The following is an 18,864-nucleotide window of genomic DNA, read 5'->3' as shown; positions in this document are numbered from 1 at the left end:
ATTACGATAATTCAATTCCATTTTCAAATTTTAAAGGTAGCAATACTTGGGAGAATATATCTTGCTAGCTCCTATACACTGAATTGAAACCCATTATCAACTAAAATTATCTGCAAAGTTTATGTGATAAAAAAATAAGTGGGTTAATCACAATGAAAAGAAGGATCATTTTAAAAACGATAATAAAATCATGTGATCATGCAATTACAGATAGAGATACACAAAATACACAAAAAAATAAGTGATCAAAACCCCAACGATTGCAAAATTACAATTCACAATTTATTCAAATCATCTATTTGCAAAATTCACTCATAAATCCTAAAAGAATCTCTTTAACACATAACAGAATAAAAAGAGCATCTTTTTTCAATAAATTGAGAAATTCTATTATTTTTTAATTAAAAATCTTAAATTTTTTTTCCCTCCATCAATAAGTAGGGCACAACTATAACTCATTAACCACAATTATTAGGAAGCTAACGTAACACAACCATATGATACTAGATGTACAGTTTATAGTTCAACCAACCAATAAAGCAAGCAAACAACATAACTATATGCAACATTCTCACCAACAAAACAACAATTAAATTATAATAAAAAGATAAAATGAAGCAAATCAGCTCAAACGAATCAAAATTAAATTTTAGGTGAAGAAATAATAGTGTATTATATCCTATCAGCATAAGAAATAAAGAAAAAAGATATAGATGTCCTTCTCTAGTGGCTTGCCTCTGCAAAGAGCTCCTGCTTAGATCTGACCTAAATCCAAAAATACATACACATGAAACAAACTAAAAGAAGGGAAACAAATGTTTTAAAATAAAAACAGAAGAAGATTAAAAAAAATCATAATATTTTTTATTTTGAAATTAAAAAAAAAAGAGTTTACATTTGCCTCATAGCCGATAATATCTTCAACGATAAGATATCCACTACCATTCTTCTCTTCCATCTCCAACGGTGAATATCCATCGGTTAGCTTTCCGGTGTCACGATCTTGCTACCGAGCTACCGTCTCTTTGCTGAAAGCAGCAATATTTAGTGCATTTGAAACCGACAACGATCAGGGAAAAAGAAACCTAATAGTTATATCCAATTGGTTGAACCTTCTAAATAAGAATAACATAGTGAAAGAGAACGATGACCGAGCAGTAGTAAAAAAAAACACATACCACAGTAACCATATTTGACATTGGCATGAGAGCTTCTTCTCCATTATGAAAGCTCTATTCGCCTCTACTCCTGAAGCTCGCTTCTCCTTGTCTACCTCCTCTTCTCTCAAACCTTGTTCTCATTTTCTTTCCTTATTTCAACACTCTCATTTGATCAATACTTTCTACCATTGCTCACTAGCTTTCTCGATACGGACGAAGAAGATAATAGAGAAAATAAATTCGAGAGAGAGTGCGAGAAAGAAGAAAGAGAGAGAGAAAATCAAGGAAATATTTAATTTTTAAAATATTGATTTGAAATTTATTCACTCTTACTCTAGTTTCAATGTAAGTTCAAATCTTTATCCTAAAATGGAAAGAACGCGCCAACATACAACTATTTGTATTTACAGATTTACTTCTAATGCTTTTGCAGGTGAGAGTTGTGACTTGTGCGGGTGTTGGCTAAAAATAAATAAGTTGTGAGCCTTGAGGTAATGACTAGCTTGATAGGAGACATTGAGGAAAGTTAATCGATATTGATAGAGGTAAGGATCTCGATAGACTAAGATTTATCGAAAATGAGTGAACAAGGAAGTTGACAAGTGAAGCTGGTAGCAGTTGCACGCAGCACTTAAAGAGCAGGAACAGTTATTCAAGAATTGGTGTACGTGAGAATTACATTTTAATTTGATTGGTTGAAGGTTTTTATAAATAGCAGAAAACTCGAAAGAATAGAAGTTAGAACTTAACTTCAGAAAAACACTCAAGCACATTCATATTCCCAACAACTTTCTAAATCTGCATTCGAATCCTTTTTTTATAGGGTTCCTTACATGTCATTATCTGAACCTTTAAATTTTATGCAACTTTTACTTTTCTTACCAATTTATTTTTCAAGCAATTTACCATTTCTGTTTTCTTTTAGATTTAGTAATTTTCATTTTGAATTCAAAGTCATTCGATCTCATCGAAAGAAATTTATTGCTTTCTTTAAATTAAACGTTGTCTTCATTTTATTTCAATAATTTTATTATAAAAGTCTATTTGCTTTGTTCCTTTCAGATTTTCTTTATTGTTTTGTTCGAACTGAAAGACACTTTGATGCACTATTTTATAAATTGGTACTCACAAAGAAGAGTAGGTTTTGTTCCCAGATCATTAGATATCGAATTACTTTCGATTTGCTAAAAATTGATAAAACAAATTGACACGTCTGCTGGGACGGTGTGAAGTTAAACTGTGTCAAATGATTGTGTGTTGCTACAGTGTATTGAATTAAGAAGTGGAAAGATTGTACGTATGGCAGACGAAATTTTGAATATTAATAGTGGTTCATCTGTAAATGATAATGTGCTTGCAGTTGCACAACCTTCGGTGGACGTAATTTCACGTCCATAAGGAAGTGTGTTGAACGAGAGTGTGGCGGTTACTAATTCTCAAGTAGGGAATAATGGGCGTAATACACGCCCACGTGGTCATCCACCACAAATTTAGCCTCCAATAACTGCCGGTTGGCCACCTTATGACTTTCCTCCAGGTTATACTCCACTAATAAATGGTTTCGCTCCTCCGATACGATTTGGAAGCACAGTTAGAATGAATAATGCTCAATCACTACAATAAAATTTCGAGTATTCTCGACATTATTATACGGATTCAACATTGAATAGTCTTAGTAAGTCAAAAACTAATTTAATTTACTGTACAAATTTAAATTTTATTAAAAAATTTATTATTGGTCAATAAATCATTATATATATGGAATTCAAATTTTCAACACTTATTTATTTAAATGTATAAGGGTGCTAACCAAGGTTCTAAAAACCGGATCGGACCGGCCGGTCGAACCGATTCAACCGGAAACCGACAATGCAAGCGGTCCGGTCCTCCTCCTATAACCGTTCGGGAGAAAATCGGTAAAAAACCGTCAAACCGGTCAAAAACCGGCCAGTTGGGCCGGACCGGTAACCGGCCGGTTCTCTCAAAACGACGCCCTTTTTTAACTTGTTTAAAAAAAAAAAGAACCCGATCCAAAGACCAGAACCCACCCCCTCCTTCCCCTCATTCGGCCATTGATGCGGGCAGAAATTGGCGAATTAAAAATTATTAAAATATATACGTTGCAAGTATAGTTCTTAACTCGCCAGAAATCCACTTATCAATTTAGAAAGGTGTCACAAAAATTTAAAATTAAAATACTGGGAGTATGAATCCCAGGTCGTCTCTCAACGAGTTGCAGAAAAATGTGCTATTTTATTAATCAGATGTTTTCAAAAAGGTTTGAGTTGAGTAAATAGGAAATTAAATTGGAGAATTTGAATAATGTAAATAAAAGCCTTGACTGGGAGTTGATTAGTTGGAAGCCCCATTATTGTTGGATTACTCTCTAGATTAATTGATAATTAAAGGTTATCCTGTTTAGTTATCTCTTACTAGGTAAGGGAAAGTCAAATAAGTTGGAATGCTACGTCCGTTCACAAGTTGCAACCCACTTAATTAAAAGAGATTGGTGTTAGTGACTAGAGGGCAATCCAACAATAAACCCAATTACAATCTTTCTTTTAAGCTTTCCAACTCAAGGGTTCCTTTCAATCAACTCCCTATCAAGTTAGGGAACTACTCGCTCATTGTGAATGTAAAATTCATAACATATGAAAAAGAATTAAAGAAAGACATTGTAAATAAAAATCAAAATAATCAATTAAAAATAAAAGTAATCCTTGTATTAAATAATCCTAAAAATATTCCAATGGTAAAATTGAATAAAGCAAAGGACATGGAAGAGTAAAGCCAAGTAAAGAAAACGAACTAGAATGACAAAGTCTTGATGAGGTAATAACTCTTCTCAGTATCCCAATGCAAAAAGTGGTAGAAAAATAAAATCCTAAGAACTATGAATGTGTAGAGAGAAAAACCTAGAGGAGGAGTAAAAACTAGATCTAAAATTAAAACGGTGTAGAATGAATGTTGTCCCTGGTTTCTGCATATTTTCTGGCTCTAGTCTGCTGTTCTGGGCCGAAAATTGGGTAAAATAGGGTCCAAAATCGCCCCCAGCGAATTCTGCAGATTATGCAGATCGAGCACGTCACGCGATCGCGTCATCCATGCGGACGCGTCATTTGCGTTTTTTCCTGCCACGCGTTCGCGTCGTCCACGCTTCCGCGTCACTTGTGCTTTTCCAATCCGCGCGGTCGCGTGAGCCAGGCAGCCGCGTCACTGTGATTTCTCCTCTTTTGCGCGAACGCGTGAGTGATGAGCGGATAATTTATACGCTTTTTGGCATTGTTTCTACATAGTTTTTAGTAAGTTCAAGCTACTTTTAGGGATGTTTTCATTAGTTTTTATGTTAAATTCACATTTCTGGACTTTACTATGAGTTTGTGTGTTTTTCTGTGATTTCAGGTAAATTCTGACTGAAATTGAGGGATTTGAGCAAAACTCTGAAAAAGGCTGACAAAAGGACTGCTGATGCTGTTGGAATCTGACCTCCCTGCACTCGAAATGGATTTTCTGGAGCTACAGAACTCCAATTGGCGCGCTCTTAACGGCGTTGGAAAGTAGACATCCAGGGCTTTCCAGCAATATATAATAGTCCATACTTTATTCGAAGAATGACGACGTAACTTGGCGTTGAACGCCAAGTACACGCTGCTGTCTGGAGTTAAACGCCAGAAAAACGTCATGATCCGGAGTTAAACGCCCAAAACACGTCATAACTCAAAGTTCAACTCCAAGGGAAGCCTCAGCTCGTGGATTAATCAAGCTCAGCCCAAACACACACCAAGTGGGCCCCGGAAGTGGATTTATGCATCAATTACTTACTCATGTAAACCCTAGTAGCTAGTCTAGTATATATAGGACATTTATCTATTGTATTAGACATCTTTGGTCTCAGTTTTGTTTTATTCTTCATCCTAAGAGACTATTGATCACGTTTAGGGGGGCTGGCCAGTCGGCCATGCCTGAACCTCTTTCACTTATGTATTTTCAACGGTGGAGTTTCTGCACACCATAGATTAAGGGTGTGGAGCTCTGCTGTACCTCAAGTATCAATGCAATTCTATCTTCTTTTATTCGGTCTCTATCTTATTCTTATTCCAAGATATTCATTCGTACCCAAGAACATGATGAATCTAATGAGTTAGATAACCCTCATTATTATTCTCACTTATGAATGCGCGTGACTGACAACCACTTCCGTTCTACATGCAACAAGGCTTGAATGTGTATCTCTTAGATTCCCCAACAGAATCTTCGTGGTATAAGCTAGATAGATGGCGGCATTTATGAGGATCCGGAAAGTCCAACCTTGTCTGTGGTGTTCCGAGTAGGATCCTGGGAATCCGGAAAGTCTCACCTTGTCTGTGGTATTCCGAGTAGGATTCCGGTAATGAATGACTGTGACGTGCTTCAAACTTGCAACCTGCTGGGCGTTAGTGACAGATGCAAAAGAATCAAGGGATTCTATTCCAGTAGGAGCGGGAACCAACCGGTGATTGGCCGTACTGTGACAGAGTGCGTGAGCATTAGCTTTCACTGCGAGGATGGGATGTAGCCATCAACCATGGGTGATGCCTCCAGACTGATTAGCTGTGCGAGTGACAGCCGCACAGGATATTTTCCCGAGAGGAATGAAAGTAGCCACAGCTGATGGTGAACCCCTATACAAAGCTTGCCATGGAAAGGAGTAAGAAGGATTGAGTAGAAGCAGTGGGAAGGCAGACGTCCTTGAGCCATACAGCATCTTCATATACTTAACTGAAATTCCTATGCACTGTTCAATGAATCTACATAAGTATTCTATCCCTTTTATTATTTCTTATTTTATCATTAATTTTCGAAAACCCATTATCCAATTTTAATCTGCTTAACTGAGATTTACAAGGTGACCATAGCTTGCTTCATACCAACAATCTCTGTGGATTCGACCCTTACTCACGTAAGGTTATTACTTGGACGACCCAGTACACTTGCTGGTTAGTTGAACGGAGTTGTGAATTCAAGTAAAGAAAATAAACAGTGCCCTAAGAGTAAACATCATCAAAGTATAAAGAACATATGATCACAATTTCGTCCACCAAGTTTTTGGCGCCGTTGCCGGGGATTGTTCGAGTATGGACAACTGACGGTTCATCTTGTTGCTCAGATTAGGTAAATTTTCTTTTCAAAAATCTTTTTCAAAATTTTTCTTTTATTTTTCGTTTTTCTAAAATTTATTTTCGAAAAAAATTAATAAAAATACAAAAAAATTAGAAAATCATAAAAATAAAAAATATTTTGTGTTTCTTGTTTGAGTTTTGAGTCAATTTTTAAGTTTGGTGTCAATTGCATGCTTCAAAAAATTTTTTTGCATTTTTTTCGAAATTCCCATGCATTCATAGTGTTCTTCATGATCTTCAAGTTGTTCTTGATAAGTCCTCTTGTTTGATCTTGATGATTTCTTGTTTTGTGTTGTTTCTTGTTTTTCATGTGCATTTTTGCATTCATATTTTCCATGCATTAAAGATTTCTAAGTTTGGTGTCTTGCATGTTTTCTTTGCATCAAAAATTTTTCAAAATTATGTTCTTGATGTTCATCATGATCTTCAAAGTGTTCTTGGTGTTCATCTTGACATTCATAGCATTCTTGCATGCATTTTGTATTTTGATCCAAAATTTTTATGTTTTGGGTCATGTTTGTGTTTTTCTCTCTCATAATTAAAAATTCAAAAATCAAAAAAATATCTTTTTCTTATTTCCCTCCAAAAATTCGAAATTTTGGGATTGACTTGGTCAAAAATTTTCAAAATTAGTTGTTTCTTACAAGTCAAGTCAAAATTTCAATTTTAAAAATCTTATCTTTTCAAAATCTTTTTCAAAAATCATATCTTTTTCAATTTTTTTCTATTTTTCGAAAATTTCAAAAATCTTTTTCAAATTATTTTCAAAATCTTTTTCTTATCTTTATATGTAATTTTCGAAAATTCACTAATAATTAATGTGATTGGTTCAAAAATTTGAAGTTTGTTACTTTCTTGTTAAGAAAGGTTCAATCTTTAAGTTCTAGAATCTTATCTTGTAGTTTCTTGTTAGTGAAGTAAGCAATTTCAAAATTTTTTTTAATTAAATCTTTTTATCTTTTATTTTATCTTATTCAAAAATTTTATCTTTTTTTTTTCAAAATTTGATTTCAAAATATCCTATCTAACTTACTATCTTCTCATCTTTTTCAAATTTGATTTCAAATCTTTTTCAATCAACTAACTAACTTCTTGTTTGTTTCTTATCTTTTTCAAAACCACCTAACTACTTTTCCCTCTCTAATTTTCGAAAATATCTCATCCCTTTTTCAAAAATTCTTTTTAATTAATTAATTGTTTCATGTTTTAAATTTTAATTACATTTTATCTCTAATTTTCGAAAATCACTAACTCTTTTTCAAAATTATTTTCGAATTCTCCCTCCTCTTTTCTTCTTCTATTTAATTATTTAATTACTAACACTTCTCTTCACCTATCTCCATCCAAAAAAACCGAATCCATTCTTCATTCTTCTACCCCCTTCTTTTTCTACTAACATAAAGGAATCTCTATACTGTGACATAGAGGATTCCTCTTTCTTTTCTTGTTTTCTTCTCTTTCATATGAGCAGGAACAGGGATAAAGGCACTCTTGTTGAAATTGATCCAGAACCTGAAAGGACTCTGAAGAGAAAATTAAAAGAAGCTAAATTACAACAATCCAGAAGAACCCTTCTTGAAATTTTCGAACAAGAGAAAGAGATGGCAGAGGAAAATAATAATAATAATGCAAGGAGAATGCTTGGTGACTTCACAAAGCCAACGTCCAAGTTTGATGGAAGAAGCATCTCCATTCCTGCCATTGGAGCAAATAACTTCGAGCTTAAGCCTCAACTAGTTGCTTTAATGCAACAAAACTGCAAGTTTTATGGACTTCCATCTGAAGATCCTTATCAGTTTTTAACTGAATTCTTGCAGATCTGTGAGACTGTAAAGACGAATGGAGTTGATCCTGAAGTCTACAGACTCATGCTTTCCCTTTTGCTGTAAGAGACAGAGCTAGAGTATGGTTGGATTCACAACCCAAGGATAGCCTGGACTCATGGGATAAGCTGGTCACTGCCTTCTTGGATAAATTCTTTCCTCCTCAAAAGCTGAGCAAGCTGAGAGTGGATGTTCAAACCTTCAAACAAAAAGATGGTGAATCCCTCTATGAAGCTTGGGAAAGATACAAGCAGCTGACCAAAAGATGTCCATCTGACATGTTTTCAGAATGGACCATATTAGATATATTCTATTATGGTCTCTCTGAATTTTCGAAAATGTCACTGGACCATTGATGAGCGGATAATTTGTATACTTTTTGGCATTGTTTTTAGTATGTTTTTGATATCTTTTAGTTAGATTTTAGTATATTTTTATTAGTTTTTATTTAAAATTCACTTTTCTGGACTTTACTATGAGTTTGTGTGTTTTTCTGTGATTTCAGGTATTTTCTGGCTGAAATTGAGGGACTTGAGCAAAAATCTGATTCAGAGACCAAAAAGGACTGCAGATGCTGTTGGATTCTGACCTCCCTGCACTCGAAGTGGATTTTCTGGAGCTACAGAAGCCCAATTGGCGCGCTCTCAACGGCGTTGGAAAGTAGACATCCAGGGCTTTCCAGCAATATATAATAGTCCATACTTTGTCCAAGATTTGATGGCCCAAACCCGCGAAGCAATCCGGCCTCAGAAATTCCAGCGTTAAACGCCGGAACAGGATTAAAAGTTGGAGTTAAACGCCCAAACTGGCATGGGAGCTGGCGTTTAACTCCAGAAAACGTCTCTACACGAATTCCTTGATTGCTCAGCCCAAGCACACACCAAGTGGGCCCGGAAGTGGATTTTTATGTCATTTACTCATCTATGTAATAGTTTTCTATAAATAGGACCTTTTACTATTGTATATGGAGAGTCTTTTGATCATGTCTTTATGATTGAACTCACCTTGGGAGGCTGGCCATTCGGCCATGCCTAGACTATGTTCTTATGTATTTTCAACGGTGGAGTTTCTACACACCATAGATTAAGGGTGTGGAGCTCTGCTGTACCTCGAGTATTAATGCAATTACTATTGTTCTTCCATTCAAATTCCACTTGTTCTTTATCTAAGATATCACTTGTTCTTCAACCTATGAACAAGATGACTGACAACCATCCTTGTTCTACAAGCATTCAAGGCTTTAGTGAATATCTCTTGGATTTCTGATTGCATGATGCATGGTTGATCGCCTGACAACCGAGTGCTCGTCTGACAAACGAGCCAGCCATTCCATGAGATCAGAGTCTTCGTGGTATAGGCAAGAACTGATGGCGGCATTCAAGAGAATCCGGAAGGTCTAACCTTATCTGTGGTGTTCTGAGTAGGATTCAATGACTGAATGACTGTGACGTGCTTCAAACCTGTAACCTACTGGGCGTTAGTGACAGACGCAAAAGAGTGATTCTATTCCGGTAGGGGAGGGAACCAAACCGGTGATTGGCGGCACTGTGACAGAGTGCTCTGCATTAGCTTTCACTGCGCGGATGGGAGGTAGCTGCTGACAACAGTGAGACCCTACACAAGTTTGCCATGGAAAGGAGTAAGAAGGATTGGATGAAGACTGTAGGAAAGCAGAGAGACGGAAGGGAAGGCATCTTCATACACTTGTCTGAAGCTCATACACCAATGATATACATAAGTATCTCTATCTTTACCTTTTATGTTATTTTCGTTTATCATCATCATATACATTTGAGTCTGCCTGACTAAGATTTACAAGATGACCATAGCTTGCTTCAATACTAACAATCTCCGTGGGATCGACCCTTACTCACGTAAGGTTTTATTACTTGGACGACCCAGTACACTTGCTGGTTAGTTGTGCGAAGTTGTGTAATGCCATGGTATTAGGCGCACCAAGTTCTTGGAGCCATTACCGGGGATTATTTGAGTTGTGAAAAAGTATTGTTCACAATTTCGCGCACCAAGTTTTTGGCGCCGTTGCCGGGGATTGTTCATGTTTTGAGCAAGCTTGTGGTAACATCAGATGCCAAGATCCGGCAACAACATCAAGTTCTTGGTGTTATTGCCCGGGATTGTTTAGGCTGGACAACTGACGGTTCATCTTGTTGCTTAGATTAGGTAATTTTTTTCGAAATTCTTGAAGGTGAATTCTAGAGTTTCATGATGATTTGTTGAAATCTGGCTGGCTGAGAAGCCATGTCTAATCTGATTGGACCGAGGTTTCAACTTATCACCACAAGAGCTTGTTGATTTCGTATCAATCTTGCTCTTGGAGCAGTGATTTGCTAAGATTTGGCTGACCTTTGGTCATGTCTAGTGTTTTGGACCGAAGCTTTCCTTGGAAAGCTTGGCTGGCTGTGAAGCCATGTCTAATTCCTGGACCGGAGTCTTAGACTAGCATTGCACTGATTCCTGGAATTCTCATTAAGAATTTTGATGCCTTTTTCCACTTAATTTTCGAAAAACACAAAAAAAATTTATAAAACCATAAAAAGACCAAAAAGATTTTATGTTTCTTGTTGAGTCTAGAGTCTCATCTTAAGTTTAGTGTCAAATGCATGTTTTTGTTATAATTTTCGAATTCATGCATATATTTCTTGTTTTGATCTTTGAATTCTATTGACTTGAAGTATTTTGTGTGTCTCATATGCATTCTCATATTGTTAGTGTCAGTAGTGCACAAACTGCTAAGTTTGGTGTCTTGCATGCATTGTTATTTGATTCTTGTTGCATTTTGATTAATAGAAAAATCCAAAAAATATTTTTAATTTGAGTCTTTTCAAGTCAATGATACAAGGAATTGAAGATTCAGAACCAGCTGCAGAGGAATTATACAGAAAAAGCTGAGCATTCAAAAATGCCCAGTGAAGAAGGCAGACTGGCGTTTAAACGCCAGCCAGGGCACCTGGTTGGGCGTTTAACGCCCAAAAGGGGTGCATTTTGGGCGTTAAACGCCAGAATGTATACCATTCTGGGCGTTTAACGCCAGGATGGTGCCAGGGGGAAGATTTTGTTTTCAAAATCAATTTTTCTTAGTTTTTCAAATCAAATCTTTTTCAAATCAAATCTTTTCAATCAAATGTTTTCAAATTCAATTTCTTTCCTTTTAAAAAGATACTTACCAACAATTAATGATTTGATTGAACATCACAAGATGTTGCCTTTTGTTGAGAGAGGTTTAAATGTTTCAATCATATCTTTTCTTGTTAGGCAAGTCATCAATTTTCAAAATCATATCTTTTCAAATTGTTTCAAATCATATCTTTTAAAAATGTTTTCAAATCATATCTTCTCAATCACATCTTTTTAAACCCATAACTTTTCAATTAAATCTTTTTAACCACATCTTTTTCAAAATAGTTCTCAATCAAATCTTTTAATTTCTAATTTCAAAATCTTTTCAAAAATCACTTTATCTCTTTCCACTTTGATTTTCGAAAATCAATTAACATTTTTCAAAATGTTTTCAAATTTTTTTAATTGAATTTTCGAAAATTCTCTTCCCTCCTTCCCACATCCTTCTATTTATGGAGTACTACTCCTTCTAAATGCACAATTCGAATTTTATCTATTAAAATTCGAATTCTCCTTCTCATTCTTCTTACTATTTCTCTTTTCCTCTGACATTTCAAGGAATCTCTATACTGTGACATAGAGGATTCCACATTCTCTTCTTCTTTTTCTATTTCTTATGAGCAGAAGCAGAGACAAAGGCATTCTTGTTGAAGCTGATCCTGAACCTGAAAGGACCTTGAAGAGAAAGCTAAGAGAAGCCAAAGCACAACTCTCTTTAGAGGGCTTGACCGAATTCTTCAAGGGAGAAGACATGACAGCCGAAAACAACAACAATGCCAACAATGCAAGGAAGGTGCTGGGTGACTTTACTGCACCTACTCCTGATTTCTATGGGAGAAGCATCTCAATCCCTGCCATTGGAGCAAACAACTTTGAGCTTAAGCCTCAATTAGTTTCTCTAATGCAACAGAATTGCAAGTTTCATGGACTTCCAATGGAAGATCCTCATCAGTTTTTAGCTGAATTCTTGCAAATCTGTGACACAGTCAAGACTAATGGGGTTAACCCTGAGGTCTATAGACTGATGCTATTCCCTTTTGCTGTGAGAGACAGAGCTAGAATATGGTTGGACTCTCAACCTAAAGAAAGCCTGGACTCTTGGGAAAAGCTAGTCAATGCCTTCTTGGCAAAGTTCTTTCCTCCACAAAGATGGAGTAAGCTTAGAGTGGAAGTCCAAACCTTCAGACAGAAGGATGGAGAATCCCTCTATGAAGCTTGGGAAAGATACAAACAATTAATCAGAAGATGTCCATCTGACATGCTTTCTGAATGGAGCATCATAGGTATTTTCTATGATGGTCTCTCTGAACTATCCAAGATGTCTTTGGATAGCTCTGCAGGAGGATCTCTTCATTTGAAGAAGACGCCTGCAGAAGCTCAAGAACTGATTGAAATGGTTGCAAATAACCAATTCATGTACACTTCTGAGAGGAATCCTGTGAACAATGGGACTGGTCAGAAGAAAGGAGTTCTTGAGATTGATGCTCTGAATGCCATATTGGCTCAGAACAAAATATTGACTCAACAAGTCAATTTGATTTCTCAAAGTCTGTCTGGAATGCAAAATGCACCAAACAGTACTAAGGATGCTTCATCTGAGGAAGAAGCCTATGATCCTGAGAACCCTTCCATGGAAGAGGTGAATTACCTAGGAGAACCCTATGGTAATACCTATAATTCTTCATGGAGAAATCACCCAAACCTCTCATGGAAGAATCAAGAGAGACCTCAACAAGGTTTCAATAATAATGGTGGAAGAAACAGGCTTAGCAATAGCAAGCCTTTTCCATCATCTTCTCAGCAACAGACAGAGAGTTCTAAGCAGAATAATTCTGACTTAGCAACCATGGTCTCTGATCTAATAAAGACCACTCAAAGTTTCATGAATGAAACAAGATCCTCCATTAGAAACTTGGAAGGACAAGTGGGTCAGCTGAGCAAGAAAATTACTGAACTTCCTCCAAGCACTCTCCCAAGTAACACTGAAGAAAATCCAAAAGGAGAGTGCAAAGCCATCAATATGGCCGAATTTTGGGAGGAAGAAGAGGCAGTGAACGCCACTAAGGAAGACCTCAATGGGCGTGCACTGGCCTCCAGTGAGTTCCCCAATGAGGAACCTTGGGAATCTGAGGCTCAAACTGAGACCATAGAGATTCCCTTGGACTTACTACTGCCTTTCATGAGCTCTGATGAGTATTCTTCCTCTGAAGAGGATGAGTATGTCACTGAAGAGCAAGTTGCTAAATACCTTGGAGCAATCATGGAGCTAAATGACAAGTTATTTGGAAATGAGACTTGGGAAGATGAACCTCCCTTGCTCACCAAAGAACTGGATAACTTGTCTAGGCAGAAACTGCCTCAAAAGAGGCAGGATCCTGGGAAGTTTTCTATACCTTGTACCATAGGCACCATGACCTTCAAGAAGGCCTTGTGTGACTTAGGGTCAAGTGTAAACCTCATGCCCCTCTCTGTAATGGAGAAATTAGGGATCTTTGAGGTGCAAGCTGCAAAAATCTCACTAGAGATGGCAGACAACTCAAGAAAACAAGCCTATGGACTTGTAGAGGATGTTCTGGTTAAGGTTGAAGACCATTACATCCCTACTGATTTCATAGTCCTAGAGACTGGGAAGTGCATGGATGAATCCATCATCCTTGGCAGACCATTCCTAGCCACAGCAAAGGCTGTGATTGATGTTGATGGAGGAGAGTTGATCATTCAAGTGAATGAAGAATCCATGGTGTTTAAGGCCCAAGGATATCCCTCTATCATCATGGAGAAGAAGCATGAAGAGCTTCTCTCAAAACAGAGCCAAGCAGAGCCCCCACAGTCAAACTCTAAGTTTGGTATTGGGAGGCCACAACCAAACCCTAAGTTTGGTGTTGAACCCCCACATTCAAACTCTAAGTTTGGTGTTGGGAAGGTCCAACACGGTTCTGAGCATTTCTGAGGCTCCATGAGAGACCTCTGTCAAGCTAGTGACAGTAAAGAAGCGCTTGTTGGGAGGCAACCCAATGATTTATAATTAATTATTTTCTTTTGTTATTTTATCTTTTTTGTAGGTTGATGATCATAAGAAGTCATAAAAATAATGAAAAAAAAGCAAAAACAGAATGAAAAACAGGAAGAAAAACAGCACACCCTGGAGGAAGATGCTGCTGGCGTTCAAACGCCAGTCAGCCTAGCAGATGGGCGTTTAACGCCCAGTCTGGCACCTTTCTGGGCGTTTAACGCCAGAAAGGGGCACCAAACTGGCGTTAAACGCCAGTAAAGGTATAAAACCTGGCGTTAAACGCCAGGAATGGGCACCAGCCCGGCGTTTAACGCCAGAATTGGCCCAAAACGTGGATTTTGGTGCCAATTGGTGCAGGGATGCCTTTTCCTTGACACTACAGGATCTGTGGACCCCACAGGACCCTACTACAGGATCTGTGGACCCCACAGGACCCTACCATCACTCTCTCTCTTCTTCCCCCATTCACCAATCACCTCAACACCTCTTCCCCAAAAACCCCTCACCTATCAAATCCCATCTTTCTCTTCACCACTCACATCCATCCTTCATAAAACCCCACCAACCTCACACTTCAAATTCAAACCACTTACCCTCCCAAACCCACCCTCAAATGACCGAACTTTCATCCCCCTCTCTCCTATATAAACCCCTCTTTACACCCTTCATTTCCACACAACCTAAACACCACTTCTCTCCCCCTTTGGCCGAATACACCTCCATCTCCCTCTTCCTCATTTCTTCTTCTTCTACCCCCTTCTTTCTTCTTTTGCTCGAGGACGAGCAAACATTTTAAGTTTGGTGTGGTAAAAGCGTTGCTTTTTCGTTTTTCCATAACCATTATGGCACCAAAGGCCGGAGAAACCTCTAAAAAGAGGAAAGGGAAGGCAAAGGCTTCCACCTCCGAGTCATGGGAGATGGATAGATTCCTCTCAAAGGTGCATCAAGACCACTTCTATGAAGTTGTGGCCTTGAAAAAGGTGATCCCCGAAGTCCCTTTTTCACTCAAAAAGGGTGAATATCTGGAGATCCGCCATGAGATCCGAAGAAGAGGTTGGGAAGTACTTACCAACCCCATTCAACAAGTCGGAATCTTGATGGTTCAAGAGTTCTATGCCAATGCATGGATCACCAAGAACCATGACCAAAGTGTGAACCCGAATCCAAAGAATTATCTTACTATGGTTCGGGGGAAATACTTGGATTTCAGTCCGGAGAGTGTGAGGATGGCGTTCAACTTGCCCATGAGGCAAGGAGATGAGCATCCTTACACTAGAAGGGTCAACTTTGATCAAAGGTTGGACCAAGTCCTCACAGTCATATGTGAAGAGGGCGCACAATGGAGGCAAGACTCAAGAGGAAAGCCGGTTCAATTAAGAAGGCATGACCTCAAGCCCGTAGCTAGAGGATGGTTAGAGTTCATACAACGCTCAATCATTCCCACTAGCAACCGGTCCGAAGTGACCATAGACCGGGCCATCATGATCCATAGTATCATGATTGGAGAAGAAATAGAGGTTCATGAGGTTATAGCTCAAGAACTCTATAAAGTGGCGGACAAGACCTCCACTGTGGCAAGGTTAGCCTTTCCTCATCTCATTTGTCACCTCTGTTATTCAGTAGGAGTTGACATAGAGGGAGACACCCCCATTGATGAGGACAAGCCCATCACTAACAAAGGATGGAGTACACAAGAGAGCCTTCTCACCATGAGATCCCTGAGATACCTCAAGGGATGCACTTTCCTCCACACCACTATTGGGAGCAACTAAACACCTCCCTAGGAGAGTTGAGTTCCAACATGGGACAACTAAGGGTGGAGCACCAAGAACACTCCATCATCCTTCATGAGATTAGAGAAGATCAAAGAATCATGAGGGAGGAACAACAAAGACAAGGAAGAGACATTGAGGAGCTCAAGCACTCCATAGGACCTTCAAAAGCAAGGAAGAGCCGCCATCACTAAGGTGGACCCATTCCTTGATTTCCTTGTTCTTTATCTCTCTGTTTCTCGAATTCTATGCTTTATGTTATCCATGTTTGTGTCTTATGATCATTAGTGTCTTAGTGTCTATGCCTTAAAGTTATGAATGTCCTATGAATCCATCACCTTTCTTGAATAAAAATGTGCTTAATTGAAAAAGGAAGAATTGCATGAATTTTGAATTTTATAATAGTTTAATTATTTTGATGTGGTGGCAATATTTTTGTTCTCTGAATGTATGCTTAAACAGTGCATATGTATCTTGAATTTGTGGTTCATGAATGTTGGCTCTTGAAAGAATGATGAAAAAGGAGACATGTTACTGAGGATCTGAAAAATCAATAAAATGATTCTTGAAGCAAGAAAAAGCTATTCAAAAAAAAAAAAAAAAAAATCGAAAAAAAAAAAAAAAAAAAAAAAAAAAAAGAGAAAGAAAAAGAAAGAAAAAGAGTTGTGATCCAAGGTAAATAAGAGTGTGCTTAAGAACCCTGGACACCTCTAATTGGGGACTTTAGCAAAGCTGAGTCACAATCTGAAAATGTTCACCCAATTATGTGTCTGTGGCATGTATGTATCTGGTGGTAATACTGGAAGACAGAGTGCTTTGGGCCACAGCCAAGACTCAATAAATAGCTATGTTCAAGAATCATCATACTTCACTAGGAGAATCATTAACACTATCTGGACTCTGAGTTCCTAAAGAAGCCAACCATTCTGGATTTCAAAGGAGAGATTGAGATGCCAAAACTGTTCAGAAGCAAAAAGTTAAAAGCCCCGCTCATCTAATTAATACTGATCTTCACAGATGTTTTTGGAATTCATTGCATATTCTCTTCTTTTTATCTTATTTGATTTTCAGTTGCTTGAGGACAAGCAACAATTTAAGTTTGGTGTTGTGATGAGCGGATAATTTGTATACTTTTTGGCATTGTTTTAGTATGTTTTTGATATCTTTTAGTTAGATTTTAGTATATTTTTATTAGTTTTTATTTAAAATTCACTTTTCTGGACTTTACTATGAGTTTGTGTGTTTTTCTGTGATTTCAGGTATTTTCTGGCTGAAATTGAGGGACTTGAGCAAAAATCTGATTCAGAGACCAAAAAGGACTGCAGATGCTGTTGGATTCTGACCTCCCTGCACTCGAAGTGGATTTTCTGGAGCTACAGAAGCCCAATTGGCGCGCTCTCAACGGCGTTGGAAAGTAGACATCCAGGGCTTTCCAGCAATATATAATAGTCCATACTTTGTCCAAGATTTGATGGCCCAAACCCGCGAAGCAATCCGGCCTCAGAAATTCCAGCGTTAAACGCCGGAACAGGATTAAAAGTTGGAGTTAAACGCCCAAACTGGCATGGGAGCTGGCGTTTAACTCCAGAAAACGTCTCTACACGAATTTCCTTGATTGCTCAGCCCAAGCACACACCAAGTGGGCCCGGAAGTGGATTTTTATGTCATTTACTCATCTATGTAATAGTTTTCTATAAATAGGACCTTTTACTATTGTATATGGAGAGTCTTTTGATCATGTCTTTATGATTGAACTCACCTTGGGAGGCTGGCCATTCGGCCATGCCTAGACTATGTTCTTATGTATTTTCAACGGTGGAGTTTCTACACACCATAGATTAAGGGTGTGGAGCTCTGCTGTACCTCGAGTATTAATGCAATTACTATTGTTCTTCCATTCAAATTCCACTTGTTCTTTATCTAAGATATCACTTGTTCTTCAACCTATGAACAAGATGACTGACAACCATCCTTGTTCTACAAGCATTCAAGGCTTTAGTGAATATCTCTTGGATTTCTGATTGCATGATGCATGGTTGATCGCCTGACAACCGAGTGCTCGTCTGACAAACGAGCCAGCCATTCCATGAGATCAGAGTCTTCGTGGTATAGGCAAGAACTGATGGCGGCATTCAAGAGAATCCGGAAGGTCTAACCTTGTCTGTGGTGTTCTGAGTAGGATTCAATGACTGAATGACTGTGACGTGCTTCAAACCTGTAACCTACTGGGCGTTAGTGACAGACGCAAAAGAGTGATTCTATTCCGGTAGGGGAGGGAACCAAACCGGTGATTGGCGGCACTGTGACAGAGTGCTCTGCATTAGCTTTCACTGCGCGGATGGGAGGTAGCTGCTGACAACAGTGAGACCCTACACAAGTTTGCCATGGAAAGGAGTAAGAAGGATTGGATGAAGACTGTAGGAAAGCAGAGAGACGGAAGGGAAGGCATCTTCATACACTTGTCTGAAGCTCATACACCAATGATATACATAAGTATCTCTATCTTTACCTTTTATGTTATTTTCGTTTATCATCATCATATACATTTGAGTCTGCCTGACTAAGATTTACAAGATGACCATAGCTTGCTTCAATACTAACAATCTCCGTGGGATCGACCCTTACTCACGTAAGGTTTTATTACTTGGACGACCCAGTACACTTGCTGGTTAGTTGTGCGAAGTTGTGTAATGCCATGGTATTAGGCGCACCAAGTTCTTGGAGCCATTACCGGGGATTATTTGAGTTGTGAAAAAGTATTGTTCACAATTTCGCGCACCAACCATTCTGCAGGTGGAT

At 38.2% G+C, this 18,864-nt stretch overlaps 1 non-coding gene across 1 annotated transcript; it reads right to left on the bottom strand.

Moving 5' to 3' along the window:
- Nucleotides 1-12,436: 12,436 nt before the first annotated feature.
- On the bottom strand, nucleotides 12,437-12,540 carry LOC130952839 (small nucleolar RNA R71). Its single transcript, XR_009075015.1, has one exon. It is a non-coding gene; the product is annotated as a small nucleolar RNA R71 (small nucleolar RNA).
- Nucleotides 12,541-18,864: the final 6,324 nt, after the last annotated feature.

This window comes from Arachis stenosperma, chromosome 9, assembly GCF_014773155.1.
Source record: "Arachis stenosperma cultivar V10309 chromosome 9, arast.V10309.gnm1.PFL2, whole genome shotgun sequence".
NCBI classification, from domain to species: domain Eukaryota; kingdom Viridiplantae; phylum Streptophyta; class Magnoliopsida; order Fabales; family Fabaceae; genus Arachis; species Arachis stenosperma.
Note: the sequence above shows the minus strand (reverse complement) of the source record. Positions and strands in the feature narration are given on the sequence as shown.